Here is a 15,943-nt window from a genome sequence, read left to right as displayed (position 1 = left end):
ATCATAGAATCATGGAATCAGCTGGGTTGGAAGGGACCTCTGAGATCATCAAGTCCAGCCCTTGATCCAACCCCGCCGTGGTTCCCAGCCCATGGCACTGATGCCACATCCAGTCTCACCTTCAACACTTCCAGGGACAGGGACTCCACCCCTCCCTGCCCAGCCCATTCCAATGGCTGATCCCTCTCTCTGGAAAGAATTTCTTCCTGATATCCAACCTAAACCTCCCCTGGCACAGCTGAAGACCCAGCCCTCTTGTCCTACTGCTGGTTCCTGGGAGAAGAGCCCGACCCCCACCTGGCTCCCCCCTCCTGTCAGGAAGTGCAGAGTCAGGAGGTCTCCCCTGAGCCTCCTCTTCTCCAGGCTGAGCCCCCCCAGCTCCCTCAGCCTCTCCTCACAGCACTTGTGCTCCAGTCCCTTCCCCAGCCTCGTTGCCCTTCTCTGGACCTGCTCCAGCCCCTCCATGTCCTTCCTGAGCTGAGGGCCCAGAGCTGGACACAGCACTCCAGGGGTGGCCTCACCAGCGCTCAGTCCAGGGCAAGAATCACTTCCCTGCTCCTGCTGCCACACTCTTCCTGATATTCCTAGAAATTCATTCTCCCTCACCCTCACTGCACTGAGATATGACCAGAGAGAGAACACCTGGACTCCACAGGACTTTTCTCAGCTCCTGCACTGACAAGGCCTTTTGTGCCTTGGCCAAGTAAGATCAGGAGCATTTTTCTAAAACCCCCTGATCTGGGCCCAGAGGAGCAGGCAGTGACCATGGCAGGAGCCCAGCTCTTCTGTGCTTCAGGTTGTCTGGCTGGCTTAACTTTTTATTTACCTTCTGCATCTTTTTCTATAGCTTGTGTATATTTTTATTTACCTTGTGCATCTTTTTATTTACCTTTTGCACATTTTTATTTACCTTGTGCATCTTCTATGCACCTTCTGCATTTTTTATTTACCTTCTGCATTCTTGTTCTATAATTTGTGCATCTTTTATCTTCTGCATCTTTTTATTTATCTTTTGCATCCTTTTTGTAGAATTCCTTCATCCTTTTATTTACCTTCTGCATATTTTTATGTAATTTGTGTATATTTTTATTTACCTTGTACATCTTTTTGTTTAGCTTGTGCATCTTCTATGCACCTTCTGCACCTTTTTATTTACCTTCTGCATCTTTTTATTTACCTTGTGTATCCTTTTTATAGAATTTGTTCATCTTTTTATTTACCTTGTGCATCTTTTTATATAACTTGTGTGTATTTTTATTTACCTTCTGCATATTTTTATGTAACTTGTGCATATTTTTATTTACCCTGTACATCCTTTTGTTTAGCTTGTGCATCTTCTATACACTTCCTGCATCTTTTTATTTGTCTCGTGCATCCCTTTTATAGAACTTGTTTCTTTTTATTTACGTCCTATAACTTTTTATATAACTTGTGTGTATTTTTATTTACCTTCTACATCTCTTTGTTTAGCTTGTGTGTCTTCTATACACTTTCTGCACCCTTTTATTCACTTTCTGCATCTTTTTATTTACCTTGAGCATCCTTTTTATAAAACTTGTTCATCTTTTCATTTACCTTCTGCATCTCCTTGTTTAGCTTGTGTGTCCTCCATACACCTTCTGCATCTTTTTATTTACCTTGAGCATCCTTTTTATAGAACTTGTTCATTTTTTATTTACCTTCTGCACCTTTTTATGGAACTTGTACATCTTTTTATATAACTCGGGCATCTTTTTATTTACCTCGTGCATCCTTTTTATTCAGATGAGTAAAAAGCCGCCTCTTGCACCCACGCCCAGGGTTTCCACTCCCGCAGCGCCCCCGTGCCCAACCTCCGGAGCTCCGCGGAGCAGGGGAGGGCTCTGAGCTTGCTCAGAAAGCAACACTCATTTTAACAGCATTTTGTCGCCCCTTTGTCCTTCAAGGCTCAGCTCTCAGCGCCCGGCACTCGCTCCGGGAGTGCGGGAGCGGACAAAGGAACAGCCCCGGCCGCGCTCCCGACCCGTCGGGTGCGTGCGGAACAGCTCCCGCTCCTCCGGGGCACTGAGAGACGAGAGCTGCTCCTTGTTGGCGCAGCCTCCAATGACAATTTGCCTGCCACGTCCCCGGCTGTGCCCTGGGAGCAGATTTGCACCTGTCCCACAGCCCCCGATCCCACAGTGACAGCGCTGAGAGCGCGGGGTCAGCCCGGCACGGTGAGCTGTGCCCGCTCCTGCTGCTCGCACCCTGCCCATCAGCCCGTCAGAGCAGCCTTTGCTCTGCCTCCCTGGCACCTTCCACACCCACAGCGCTTTGCTCTGCTTCCCTGGCACCTTCCACACCTTCCTGCTCAGGAGGAGCAGCCAGAGCCAACGTGAGCTTTGGCTGTTTGATTGTCAGGGCTGGAGATCGAGCAGTGCTGGGCTGAGCTGGCAGTGTCACTGCCCTCCCGTGGGATTCCCCCCTCCCTGCTCAGGCCGAGGGGCTGGGGCTGCACCAGCTCAGCACAAGGTGTCTCGTGAGGTTCCTGTTAATGCAGCCGCTTGGGGTTGTAGAGGATGCACAGCAGAGCCTGTTTCTTTCTGTGTTTCAGAAGTACCAGAAAAATTTATATCCTACAAATAGCTTCTTTCCTGGTTGCAAAACCTCAGCTCTTCATCCAGCTGCTTTGGACCTGATTTCAGGGCAATTTTCTTCTGGCATTTTAGGCACCTATACATTCCTTATCCAAGGCTTACAAAGCTCTTTGTGGAGATTTGTCAGCGTTCAGCCTCACCTCAGAAGAGCATTACCCATTATTATTTTACGATTAGGAAAATCAAGGCACAGAAACCGGTTTGCTCAGGGTTTCTGGGTGAGGAGGAGGAATAAAGACTCCCCTTGCAGGGTTTCGTTCTTCACAAAGTCTACAGTTTTGGCAAGAGGGACATGTGAGCTGATTGTTATCTGCTGAGCAGAGATACCAGAGGGCAGATCTCTCCTCTTTATCTTCTCACTAAATAATAGATGCCTGACTATCATCTTAGATGCTAAGAAAGCTTTGTTAGAGATAGTGTCAGGTTTCTGAACATGTTTCTGAACATGTTTCTCTTCTAGAAGTCTCCTTATCTCCATAACCCATTAACTGAGTCATAACAAAGAGTGAATAACCAAGTGCACATCTTGGACACAATTCCTGGGGAAATACTCCACCACCTGACTCAGGATGAGTAAACTTCAAGCTGTCCCTGGGTGAACACACTCTGGGGGATGGCTCCTGTTCCAAACAGCTGAAGGACTCTAGGAAAGAGATAAATAGGGAATGACCAGTCCTGCCTGAGAGTTCATTGGCTTTTTGAGGCTGGAAAGAAAGTCACTGGCAGAGCCAAGAATGGAAGTCAAGTGTCCTGGATCATGATCTCATGTTTTAAGCACAACATGCCATGTTTGGTTTTTTGGGTTTTTTTGTTACTCTTACTGCAAAACTATCCCTTGTAGGACTCCCTCTGGGGTGGGAGCTGGGCATCCTGCCCCCCTTCAGCACTTTAGCAATGCTTAGCAGTGACATATCATCCACCCAGGCAGGAATGGAGCTCCATGAATCCATATCCCTGCAGAACTGGGTGTAGTCACAGAGAGATTCAGAGGAAACACAGGAGCCAAGGACTTGTCCCACAAAATGACTTTTGAAGAAAGAAAACTGGAGAGGGACTTTTGACAAGGGCATGGGGTGATAGTTCAAGGGGGAATGGCTTCCCACTGCCAGAGGCAGGATTAGGTGGGATATTGGGAAGGAATTCTTGGCTGTGAGGGTGGTGAGGCCCTGGCACAGGTTGCCCAGAGAAGCTGTGGCTGCCCCATCCCTGGAAATGTCCAAGGCCAGGTTGGATGGGGCTTGGAGCAACCTGGGCTGGTGGAAGGTGTCCCTACCCATGGCAGGGGGTGGAATGAGATGATCTCTGAGGTCCTTTCCAACCCAAACCATCCTGTGACTCTGTGATATATAGAAAATCAGCATTGCCTGAGACAGATCCATTTTTCAGCTGTTTGTTTAACTCCACCAGTTTAACCTGCAAATTATACAGGGCAAGAGCACAACCACCCTCCTTTTACCCCCCGCAGCTCATGAACTCCAAAGCCCTTTGTTCACTCAGTGTCTTGCACATTTGCTGAGCCCTGTGGGGACAAAGCTGTGCCCACACCACCTGTACCAGACACTCTGAACTCTGAGCTCACTGTACGTGCACCACACACTCAGGTACAGTTGGAGGAGCCTTGGGAAGGCACATCTGGAGACAGATGTGGAATCAGAGAGAGGTTCTCGTGTGAAAACAGCACACACCTTCCTCCTGAGGAGGTTCATATCAGCAAGAGAGGGCTGTCCTTGCAAAGCTGAGTCCTTGGGCCCTGCAAATAGCTGTGGTCATTACCTGGGTAAGGAAGGACCTGGGAAGCACTTGGGAGAATGGTTTGTCAGGATCTGGAGGATTTCTTTCCACAGCCTGCTCTCTCTGTGCTCCTTTGCTCCCCTGCCCTGTTCCCTGCACGTTTTCCCCCCATGCTGGTGCCCACACACCTTCCCCAGCACACACTTCCCTGGGCACCTCAGCTCCTCCAGGCTGGCACAGAACAGCACATGGGGAGCAAAGTGCTGCTCACAAGGTAGAGTTTCTGTGGCTTAGGGTTATGGTGATTAATGAATCCTTTTCTATTTTTGGAAGGCTGCAGCTGGTAGTTTTGAAACCACCGAGCTGCAAAAGGGTAAGGAGTGGATGGAAGGAAGGGACAACCAGAGCAGGGCCTGAGCCTGCACTGGCTGCTAGTTTTTAAAACACATAAAAGTTTGGCTTATGTAAGAAGCCATCTGGTATTCAGGCCCAGTTGAAGTTTTGGCTCTGTGTGTGTGCTCTGAGTGTGAATCAATGGAGCAGCTCCACAGGCACGTACTCTGCTGGCCTCTTTCACCAGGGCACTGCTGCAAAACTGCCAAACTGCTGCACTTCACACCCTTCCTGCTCCTCTGGACAGCTCAGAATGGTCCTTGGGCTAAGGGAAAACATTCCTGCAGTTCTCCAAACCCACATTACAAAGATGTGCAAGACCCAAAGGCTGGTAACTACACCCACACCTCAGGAACACGGGGGAAGGTTGGGGAGGGTTAATAAAGAACAGAATGGCAGGAACTGGGTGTCTGTCTGTTCATGCCATGGCACTTAGGCCATGCCTGCACTGAGGTCACTGTCCCTGCTGCTGCTGAACAGAGCCAGAGTCATTCCCAACGGACAGAGAGGGAAGGGAGGAGTTACTCCTGTGGGTGAGAAACTGGAGCACAGAGAGGTGAAGTGCCTGATCTCATACGGTGCCAGAACAGCTGACTGAACCAGTCTGAGACAAAGACTGGAGTGAATTAACCTCTCACAGATTTTTCTGACTCACCAGAAGTTAAAAAACCCAAAGCATCCCAATGCTGGGATTGCATCAGGGAGGGATCTTCCAGTGTGTGCTAATGCCAAGCACTGAGAACAGCCTGTGCCACTCCAGTGGAATGTGCCAAAGGGCAAATTCCCATGGAAGCAGGTGCATCTGAGGGCTAAGGAATAACCAAGAGGAAGAGGGTGTGAAGGAGAGTAGAAGATTTGTGTTTATCCCCACAAAACAAAGGGTGAGGGATGGCAGTGGTCTGTAAATACACCGGGGATGTAAGGTCAGGGAAGGGAAAGTGCTGCTAAGGCCAGTAGTGCTGGCATGAGAGAGGTATGAATCAGGCATGAGCAAATGTCAGCCCAAAATCAGAAGAAAGTATCCAAACCTCAGAATGAAGAAGTTTCAGAAGGCCTTTGCAATGGGGAGCAGTGGGGGTGGGAAGAAAATCCATCCTTTACAGAAACCTTGGAGATTTTGGGAAGGCAATGACAGTGCGTGGTCACGTCTGACAGCAGACATGGAGCCCAAGAACTGCTCCCACTCTGGAGTTCAAATTAAGTGCCATAGCCTCTCTTCACTGCTCAGGAATTTTGAAGAAGACTCTTGTTACACAGACTCCTCAGCACAGCAGAGCCCACGCTGGCCTCCAGGCACTGCTGGAGCACAAATAACTCATAACACTAACGATCAACCATAATTACATCCTTCCTGAGGCAGAGATGACATGTGGGAATACCAAAACTGAGGAGCAGGGAGCTAACTGCAAGCTTATTCCATCCATTAGTGACCACCCCGTGTTCTGTGAGGATGAGAACACGTCTGCTCTGGGACACTGTGGTGCAAATCCAGAGGATTTATAGCAGGCAAGCTTGAACTTCAAGGCATTGCTTTCCCTTCCTAAAGGGAAGGAACTCCAGCCCTTTGTTGAAACCTTTGCCTGCTGCTCTGGAAGTGCTGTGAAGGGAAAGGATTCCTGTAGCTGTGGAGCTGGGTTTGGGATGCCCTGTGGAAACCAGAGCCCGGTGTCATCTGTAGCACTGACAGGGTGTCCCAGGCAGGAGTGTGTTGGGACTCAGAGTTAAACATGGATATGCACTTTTCCTACCAAAAAAGGGTCATATGGGGATGCATATTGGGTAACTGTTTTACACAGCCTTCCATAAAAGTGTTAAGTTACCCCAATGATGTCTTCTAGATTAAATGGATTAGGCAGTGGTAGAATTGAGACTGAACTTGATTGTTCAAACAATTTGCTTACCAACTGCTTACAATTGCCATGTCCTTTTTATCGTGTTCTTGGTGTTCACTTGTCATTTAAATAGTGGCTTGTTGCTGCTTCTCTAGGCAGTGGGAAAGCTTGCAGTCTTATTTCTCACTACAGAAATACTTTTTGTCCTATACTCAGTCTTAGCTTCTTCCTCTCTTTCTTTCCCCAGAGGCTGTTTGGGCACTGCCCAGGCTCCCCAGGGCAGTGGGCACAGCCCCAAGGCTGCCAGAGCTCAGGGAGGGTTTGGATGATCCTGTCAGGCCTGTGATGGGACTCTTGGGGATGGGCCTGTGCAGGGCCAGGAGCTGGACTCGATGATCCTTGTGGGTCCCTTCCAACTCAGCGTATTCTGGGATTCTGTAATTCTGTAAAACTCTGCCCACAACCCAGAGGACCCAGTGTCACTGCCAAGGAGAGGACAGAGATGCTTTTCAGAAGAAAAGGACTAGGAGGTACCATGGCAAGTGCTGCTCTACATCTCCCTCTGTAAAATTTCCCTGGGTGAGCAGCCCTGGCTGCTCTTCAGCCTGGACCTGTCCCTGCTCCTTCCTCACTTCATGCAGGACGAAAAGGTGTCCCGTGAGCTGTGCGGAGGGGCTGGAGGAGCGGCAGGAGCCGGGCTGGCCGCGGGCCATGGCAGTGACAGCCCCGGCTCCCTCTGGCTGTCCAGGGACGGCTCAGGTTTCCTTCCAGCCCCGTCTGAATTCCCCCGCGCTGGGTAAAACACACACACGGCATCGCCACGCACGCTGGGCTGGGAGAACAGGGATTCGGGAGAAATATGGGCCGTTAAAAGCACCCCAGCCCCTGATAAGACGCTTTGCTTTGCTCTGTGCCTCAGTTCCTCCCTTAAGATCATTCCTTCTCCTGTCCTGTTACAGACAATTCCTGTAATATTTGCAGGATGACACTGCGAGTTCTTGCCCAACAGTGCTTGTTCTAAAGCCTGGTTGGTTCTGATGAAGCCAGATGTATTAGTTTAGAAATATCACCAAAATATAAATATTTGGGCTGTGGAGAGATATACATGTGCATATCAGATCTAATTAAGGAAGGCTGCTACGACTCACGGCCTGTGAATTCTGGGAGCAAGTTTGGGTTTAGGAGTGGCAGCAGCAGCAAAATTATCCCTGATGGAGCAAACTGTGTGTGGAGGAGCACGAGTGATGTGGATCCTCAGTGTGCCTCAAACACAGCCCAGCAGCTGGGAGATCTGCTCACAATAACTTACAGCCTTTTGGGATCAATTTTCAGGAGATCTGTCCCCTCCTGAGCTCATCCCTGTATCCATAATTTCTGGCTCTAGTGATTTTTCTGTGCATCAGTGTTAAAACCATTCAAAGTCCACTCTCTGCTCTCAATCCCTGGCCAGTTCTAATTCCAGAGACTTGTGAACAGACTCTTTACATCTCTGATGGTGAGTTGCTGAGTGACCAGATGCTTCCTGCATTTCATCTCCTCCTTGTTTTCTTCCTTTGCCTGCTCAGATTTTGGGCTCTTATTCCATGTACGTGCCATGCTCCTCTTGGAGGAGCCTCTGGGGACAACTCCCGTAATACAAGGAATTAATCACACCAGTCATGACTTCTGGTTCTAATCAGGAGTCAGTCCTGAAGGCTGATCTGCAACACGACCCTCATGGACAAATCCTCTGAGTTTAATAGGGATTAAATCAATGGAATTTTGATGGAAATCGAATTAGAAATAGAATAGAAATTGTTCCATAAACAGAACACACCAGAAAAGGCGAAACTTCCTCAATTTTCCCCAGGATTTTACAGAAGGGATATAATTTTCTGATGCTTTTTGCTGGACAATCCAAAACTATTTGATTAAAAATGATCTTTTTGAATGCAAAGGCTCGGGATTTTGTATTACATGAGAAAACCTCAAATCAGTTCACCAAAACCTGCAGAAAGGCAGTTCTGTAGGAGGGCAAGGATGGTAATTCTTCTCCTTGCTTAAAGTAACCCAGCTCCTGCTCTTCCCTGGGGCCTGGGTGAGCAGGATTCCCTGGAAGCTCTGCCTCCAGAACAAGAAGACAAGTGATTCTTGTCATCAAGTGAACAAGAACTTGTGATTCCTATAAAGAAAGAGGATCAGCTCTGACCTGCAGAGATGATAAAGGGATGGGTGTCTCAGTATCTGTCAGCTGGGGTAAAGGACTTTCCCAAGGGAGACAGGATCCTTCCTGCAAGGCAGAATTCGGAGTTTGCATCCATAGCATGTTCCTGGTGTGAATGGCAGGACTGAAAGGGAACTGCAGCCCTCAACAGCTAAGGGAAAAACAGATGTGAGAAGAGGGTAATTACCACTCAGTGGTGGTTTGAAACCAATTCCTATTAGAATACATAGGGCTGCCAGTTGCAGGGGGTACCAGGGCACTGCCTCCTGTGGGTGTGACCATTTTGGGCACCATTTCTGCCACTGGCCTCCCTATTTCAGGACACAAAGTCCCAGCCCCAGGGTCAAAACCCAAAGTTCACCCAGACAAAAGTGTGCAAATCAGTGAGACCTCAACACCTGGTGTTTGCTGTAACAAATCCCATGTTTCTGGTAACACACAGAGTCTTTGGGCAAAGATTTTCCCTTTCTGCCTTACTTTGGTAGCCCAGAGCTCCCAGCAGCTGCCAGGGGGGGTTGCCCACTGCTCTGGAAGTGGTTTTATTTCGACATCCCCGGGGGTTCTTGCCCCTCTGTGGCAGTGCAAAGCTCGAGCAGAGATGAAGAGGGCACTGTCACTCCAGGCAGCCCCACCGGGCAGGGATAAAAATACAAGGGAAATGTTCGGTGCTGAACATTGTATGAAGTCCCAGGGAGATTTGGAACAGGAGCAGCGGAGGAGTTACAGTTTCCTTTGTTCTGTTAAAAGGAAAAAGGAAACACATCAGGAAACCAGACTGTGGAGCACAGGAAGTCTCACTTTGGCTGATAAAAAGGAACTGATGTGAGGTTGGTTCAGATGCAGTTATAAGTCAATCAAGCTTGGAACAACAAGAAGAGTTATTCAGAAGAAACCAGAGAGCCAAATTCTGCCTTTAGCTGCAAAAAGAGTATTTCAGCCTCTCCTAATCTTTTCCTTATCTTCTTTTTGGAAGAAAAAGCTGCTATAAAAACCATTCAGATAAGAATTTTCTCATCACGCAGAAATCGGTTTCCTGAACTCACCACACCTTCCCCTGACCCCACCAAACCTCACTATAGTTTCTTCTTTTCACTCATCACTCAACCTAAAAAACTGTATTCTTGCTGATTTATCTCTTCCCCTCAGATCAAAACCAGCATTATTAAGAAGGGCAGGTTTTTTTGCTGAATGAGAAATCAGTAAATGACTAATTAAAGCTTTGCTGCCCGTTACAATATTTTCTCTCCCTCCCTTGATTGACAAGTGTGGGCCAGAATAACGTTCAGTTCCTGGGTGTGCAGCTTTGTCAGCCTGGGGAGGGGAGATTTATAAGGTTTTTTTAGTTGTTTCTTACTCTTTCACAGCTCTGGTTGAGCTCTCAGTGTGTGCTGGAACAAGATATATGCAAATAAATCAACAAGCTGAGGTGTATCCATGACACTTACTACAGGAGCCCTTGTGGAGCTGTGTTTCTCACTGAATTTTAGGAAAAATGTCAGGAAAAGAAAGAATGTTTGACCCACATGAAGAGGGTCGTTTTCTTTAGAGCATCAGACTGATGATGAAGAGAAGAAAGGCTGAGGTTTTGCACGATGTCTGTAAGATTTCACCTTCCTTTCCCATCTATTTCCAGGGAGAATTGTGCACTCAGTGCCCCTTAGCCAGTGTTCCAGTGTTAATCAGTGTGTTTGTGAACAGAACCAGGACACTTTGTCCAACACCCAGGAAGCAACCTGGCTTTCAGAGGGAACAGTCACCCTTGGGAGCTGAGGGGAGTTAGTTACAGGCTGTTTCAAATCAAACTGCTTACTTAATTAGACAAATATCCCAGAATCCCAGAATATCCTGAGCTGGAGGGGACCCACAAGGATCCTCACGTGCAGCTCCTGGATCTGCACAGGACACCCCAACAACCCCACCTTACATCCCCTTGTTTTTAGGGCTCTGGCTTTAAAACATGGAAGCAAAACAGAGTTAGACACAATCAAGTGTCTCTGGTGTCAAACACTGGTGGCCCTTATTTCCAAGCTTTGCCTTTGGTGCTCTTTGGAGGAACAGAAGGTTTGCCAGGACATACTGAAGTGCCTTTCAGACCAAGGTACACCCCTTTTGTTCGGGTCTCTGCCTCAGAGCTAAAGGAAAAGCTGCTGGTGGCAGCGGTGGGGGAGGAGGGAGGGAACGTTGCGGCTTTACTACAAGAGCCGGGTTTGTGATCGGTGTTACTGGCTGCAGATATGCATCAGTAATTGTGTGGCCTGGGTAATGAGAGGAAGAGAGAAAACAAGCAGCAAATGCACACACATTCTGCAGGCTTTGATATTTGGAGCTCAGCAGGGGAGACCAGCCCTTGTCCTGTGCCACCCTTGCTGTTTGTGCAGTTTAGGGCACCCTAGTCAGGGTCTGCAGGGACACAACACCCAGGGCACCAAAGACTCAGGTCCCCCAGCAGGCAAATGGTTCCCAGAAGGAGGCAGAAAACATTTGTGGGCTGATATTTCAGTCCATATTTCCAACCCAGCTATAAATGTGCACTCACAGTCGCACCCGAAATCGTTTGTTTGCTCAGAAAATGTTCTGAGGTGTCACCCAGGAGGTGTGACACAGCCCTGTGTCCCTGAGGGACCTGCAGGCAGCTCTTCTTACATGCCAGTGTGCATTGGGCACTTGTGTTCACCTGCAGGAGAGCAAAAGAGAGGCACAGACCCTGCTGTTCAATTCAGGAGGAAAGATCTGACCAGAATTCTACATTTTGGAGGAGAATTGCCTTCAAACCAACTTGTAGAACTGAGCTTAACGTATCAGAGCTGCTTTTGCCAGGTGAGCTGTGCACATCCACGCACTAACACCAAGCTCCTGCAGCTTTAGGGGTTTAGCAAACCCACAAATATCTGGAAATCTGAAGTTAAGGCTCCCTTGACTCCTTTAATTTTCCTGCTGGTGCATGTTTGCACTGAGGTGGGACGTGGAGTCTCTGTAAGTGCTCAGGGAAAGTCTAGCAGGAGGAGGAACTGAAGGAGGCAGCTGATGAGGGGCTGGAAAAGAACTGCATACATGGCTGTGTTAGAGGGAAAAACAGGATGGCAGATGCTCTGCCATGAGCCTGTACATTCATGTGTTCTAGACCTGCTCCTGAGCAGATGGGAGCTGAAATCAAGAGGAAAGCCTTCTGTAGGTCCAGGAAGGGGAGAGCTGAAGGAAATAAACTCTATAAATTCCCTTCCCCAGCATATCTCACCTTCTCAGAGTGTCATCTAAGTCCTCACTTCGAGGGGCAATCCTCCCCTTTGCTGCTCTTGATTGTAATGCTGCAATAAATAACACCCTTACACACCAGCAAAACTCTTCTTAGAAGAGATGATGCAAGGACTGACAGAACCTGGGTGCTCCCCCCACCAATATCACAGAATTCAAACTAATAACTAAAATAAAAGCATGAAATCCTCAAGACACGCATTGCTACCACTCTAAGTGACCACATCCTGTTCAGGTAAAATCCACAGTGGTGCAGAGAAACTACACAGGGCTCTCAGCACCTCCTTAAAGCCTCTGAGTGAAACCCCGAGGACCCAAAATCTAAGCAGTTGTATTGTTTTGTTCTGTCTTAGGTTTGTTTCAGACCAACCATCCTTCTCTTAGCAGGAAATATTATGCCACAGGCTTGGAAAAGGCTTTCCCAGTGTTTACTTGCAAATGGGAGTCAGCACTGGACACTTGGAGGGTCAGTCAGTGTGACAATGTGATTTAAGCTCATGCTGTGGCAGAAGATGTGCATTTGCACACAGATCTTGGAGGGAAAATGAAGCAGCATTGTCAAAATATCCCAATTATAAAACATTTCTAATAGGTTTTTGCTGTTGTATATCAGAAAGTTATTATGTATAATAAATGTGTCCTGAACAGGGGCCAGGGTATGAGGGAACATCGTCATTGATGCCTTGGAAATTCCAGATGGTTTTGTTCCAAATTGCTTTTGAGGGGCAGCAACATGGAAAGTTGTCATGCCTCAAATCTTCCTGATTTATTTGTCATTTTTTCAATCTGCAGGCTGGGAGTTTGCCCTGGGAGTCGATGCCCTTTAGCCAGGAAGGGTCATCCCTCGGGGGCCAGAGCCAGGGCGACCTCAAAGGGCCAAACAGGCACTGAAACTCGCCCAGAAGGGGAACATGTTCTCAGTCTGAGCTCCTGAAGGCGAGTTCCAGGGCGCGAGCAAACGCCCACGGTTCACAAACGACAAGAAACAGTGATTGCTCTGGAAACCCCACCCCACCCTTTGCCATGGCAACGCCAACACACGAGTCCTCTTCTCCTGGAGGGACACAACTCTGGTTGTCACCTCCTTGGGAAATGCAAAGTCCTCACTGAACGTCCCTCAGTGGCCTCTCTGATGGCCACGACACAAGGATAAATATGTTTGCACAGAACGAAGGCAGCAGCTCCACAAAACACTCTTTTTTATTAACAGCCAGGCTTTGGCAAGTGTATTGGCTTTAATTATTCTCCCCACATAAAGTGGAAGTGAAACAATTAAACCAGTTTGAAACCACACCAGTTGTTATTGTGAGGAAGTCCATGCACGGGCAACTTGCTGCTGATGAGATGGACCCTTTTTTGAATTAATTTGAGGCAATAAAAACCAAACACTCCAGACACAACGTAAATTAATCAAAACAGGGGGTTAACCCTCAGAACATGGCATTGGGAATACCTGGAGTTGTACAATAAAAGTGTTATCGACCATTTATAATAAGTGCAAACACAAATGTCGGGGGTTTCCCTGGTTCCAAATCATCTTCTGCCAGTGCTCTGTGCTGAATGTGAGCTGAATGTGGGAATGAACTCAGAAAGGTTTGCTGCTCTTCTTCCTCCAGAAAAGACCTTTGAGCATTGCTCTAGAGGGTACTTTTCGAGCCAGCCAGGCCACTTCTCATGCCAGGTATTAAACAGATTATTGGAAGAATGCAGCAAAAATTGCCTCTCACTTCCTCAGTAAGTGATCTAATTCTCTTCAAGATATAAAAACTTTTGTGCATAAATTAAAGGTGTTCTGGACCTGTTGTGGTGGCTCAGCAGCATCATATGGGATGTAAGTCATGTGTGGTGGGGAAAGATGACTTACAGTCCTGAGCTGGTTCCATATTATGTGTGAGGTTTGGGTTAAAAACTCTGAAACCAACATCAATACACACTTGTGTGCCATGTCCACAAAGGGTGCAGGTGTAGGCCAGGATAATCCTGACCACATCTATCCTCTGTTTGTGTTTCATCATGCCCTGTTTCCCCAGGAGCCTTCAGGAGTGCCCAAGGTTCCAGTGGATTTACCCCCTCACTGCAAAGTTCCCCTGCAGCTGGGCAGGTGTGCACTTAAATTATTCCATGTGGGTAAAACCAGTCTGTCACCAAAACTCTTTCTGAATGGCACAGAAAGACTGAGAGAAAAGCACCAGCCCAATATTAGAGGTTGCAGGGCAAAGGGAGAGATTTTCACAGCAGACTCGACCTAAACTCCTGCACCTGCCAAGTGTGCAGCTAAAAGTCTCTGGCTCAATTAAAACAATGAGTCTGTGGAATAGTTTTGCATAAATTCAAAAAAGAGAGTCACTTGCCAAGTTTAAGCTTCTCAAGAAGAAAATCATCTGGACTGCATAGCCCTCTCCCAAACGGAGCACTGCTCCCTGCACTGACAGGAATAATTCTGAGCTCGGGGAGGGAAGCGTTTCTTACCCGCCCCGGAACTCAGATTTCATCTGCTCCCTCCCCTGGTCTTGCTGGAGATGATGAAAGAGCTTTTTGCTGTGTTTTTCTTGCTCTCCAGTCACTTCCATGCATCTTTCTGCCATATTTTTCCCCACACAAACACAGCTCTGAGATAAATCAATGTGTACAACTCTGGGAGAGCAGAACTAAGGCACGATTGCTTTTAAATTGCTTTTCTCTGGATGTGGACAGGTTTGCTTTGCTGTGCCCTAGAATTCAGAGGATCTGCCCTGCAGCACAGGTTATCTGGAGAGCTCAGCACACCAAAAACATTGCAGCATCTGAAGCCACATCCTCTCGTGCTGCCCTTCACCTGAGACAAACCAGGCAAGGTGGCCTAACCCTTCCCTTCTCTGCAGCAAATCTGTCACTGTGTGGGGTTAATACTCCTTGAACCCACTTTTTTAAGGAAAACTTGCAAGAGATCTCCGATAATCCCAGAGGCACCACGGAGCCCTGAGCTCAGTGCATGGTGCAGAGAAAGGGGAAATTATTAGAGGTGGCAAACAGCAGCACCTGCCCACAGAGGTGGGCACCTGCAGCAACTTGGAACAGCTCAGTAAGTGAGCCCGGAGGAGATCTGGAGCCTCTGGATGCCGTTTGTCTGAGCAATCAGCCAGATCATTTCTGGCCCGGGAGAGAAGCAGGACAAGGGCAGAGCAGGCAGTGGGCAGGGCGGGAGCCGGGGCAGTGACCTGGGATGCGTTGAGTGAGTTCCTCCTTCGGCCACAGCTTCCCAACGTGACTGTAAGAGGAGCTGCGAAGTGTCGCAGTTCCTCATCCCCGAACCGCAGGGGCTGCGGGTGAGCAGCAGCTCTGTGCAACACGGGCTGCCTGGGATGGGAGCAGCTCCCGGGGCTCCAGGAATTCCCTGCCTGATGGGAATACTCAGCTCCGTTCAGGGCTCATGGCCTGGGCAGCAAAGCAGGTCCATGTGTGCACCGCAGCAGATCTACAGATGGGAGATTTCTGCACTTTCACTGCACAATATTTAGGGCTCCGCAAATCAAAGAAGGTTGTGATGCACTAAACTTATCCTGAATGAGGCCCAGGTTACTTTTGCTACGAATCTGAGATGGTGGAGGGGAAAACTTGTCTTATTCCTGACATACCTCTCAAATTTTGTGCTTTCAATGCTCATGCTTTCTCCCTTTCCGACATCCACCCTTTCATTCCCTCTCTCTTTCCTCTTTCCATTTTCTCTTCCTGTCCATCTCCTTCCCTCCCCCTTCTTTTGAGACCCTTCCAAACCGTGCACTTGTCACAAGCTGCAATCTAAGGGAGAAAGTTTCAGTTCCTGCCAGTTTGCAGCATTTTTTCTACCCAGGTCAGCAAAAGAAAAAAAAAAAAAAAAAAAAAAAAAAGGGAAAAAAAAAAAAAAAAAAAAAAAAAAAAACAAAAAAAAAAAAATTTTA

At 48.0% G+C, this 15,943-nt stretch overlaps 1 protein-coding gene across 5 annotated transcripts in view; it reads right to left on the bottom strand.

Annotated features, from left to right (window-relative positions):
* FLI1 (Fli-1 proto-oncogene, ETS transcription factor) overlaps positions 1-15,943 on the bottom strand; it is a 107,860-nt gene that overhangs the window by 61,241 nt on the left and 30,676 nt on the right. The window lies entirely within an intron of this gene.

This window comes from Lepidothrix coronata, unplaced genomic scaffold (assembly GCF_001604755.1).
Source record: "Lepidothrix coronata isolate B3197 unplaced genomic scaffold, Lepidothrix_coronata-1.0 Scaffold27, whole genome shotgun sequence".
Lineage (NCBI taxonomy): Eukaryota > Metazoa > Chordata > Aves > Passeriformes > Pipridae > Lepidothrix > Lepidothrix coronata.
This window is presented reverse-complemented; position numbering and strand designations above follow the sequence as displayed.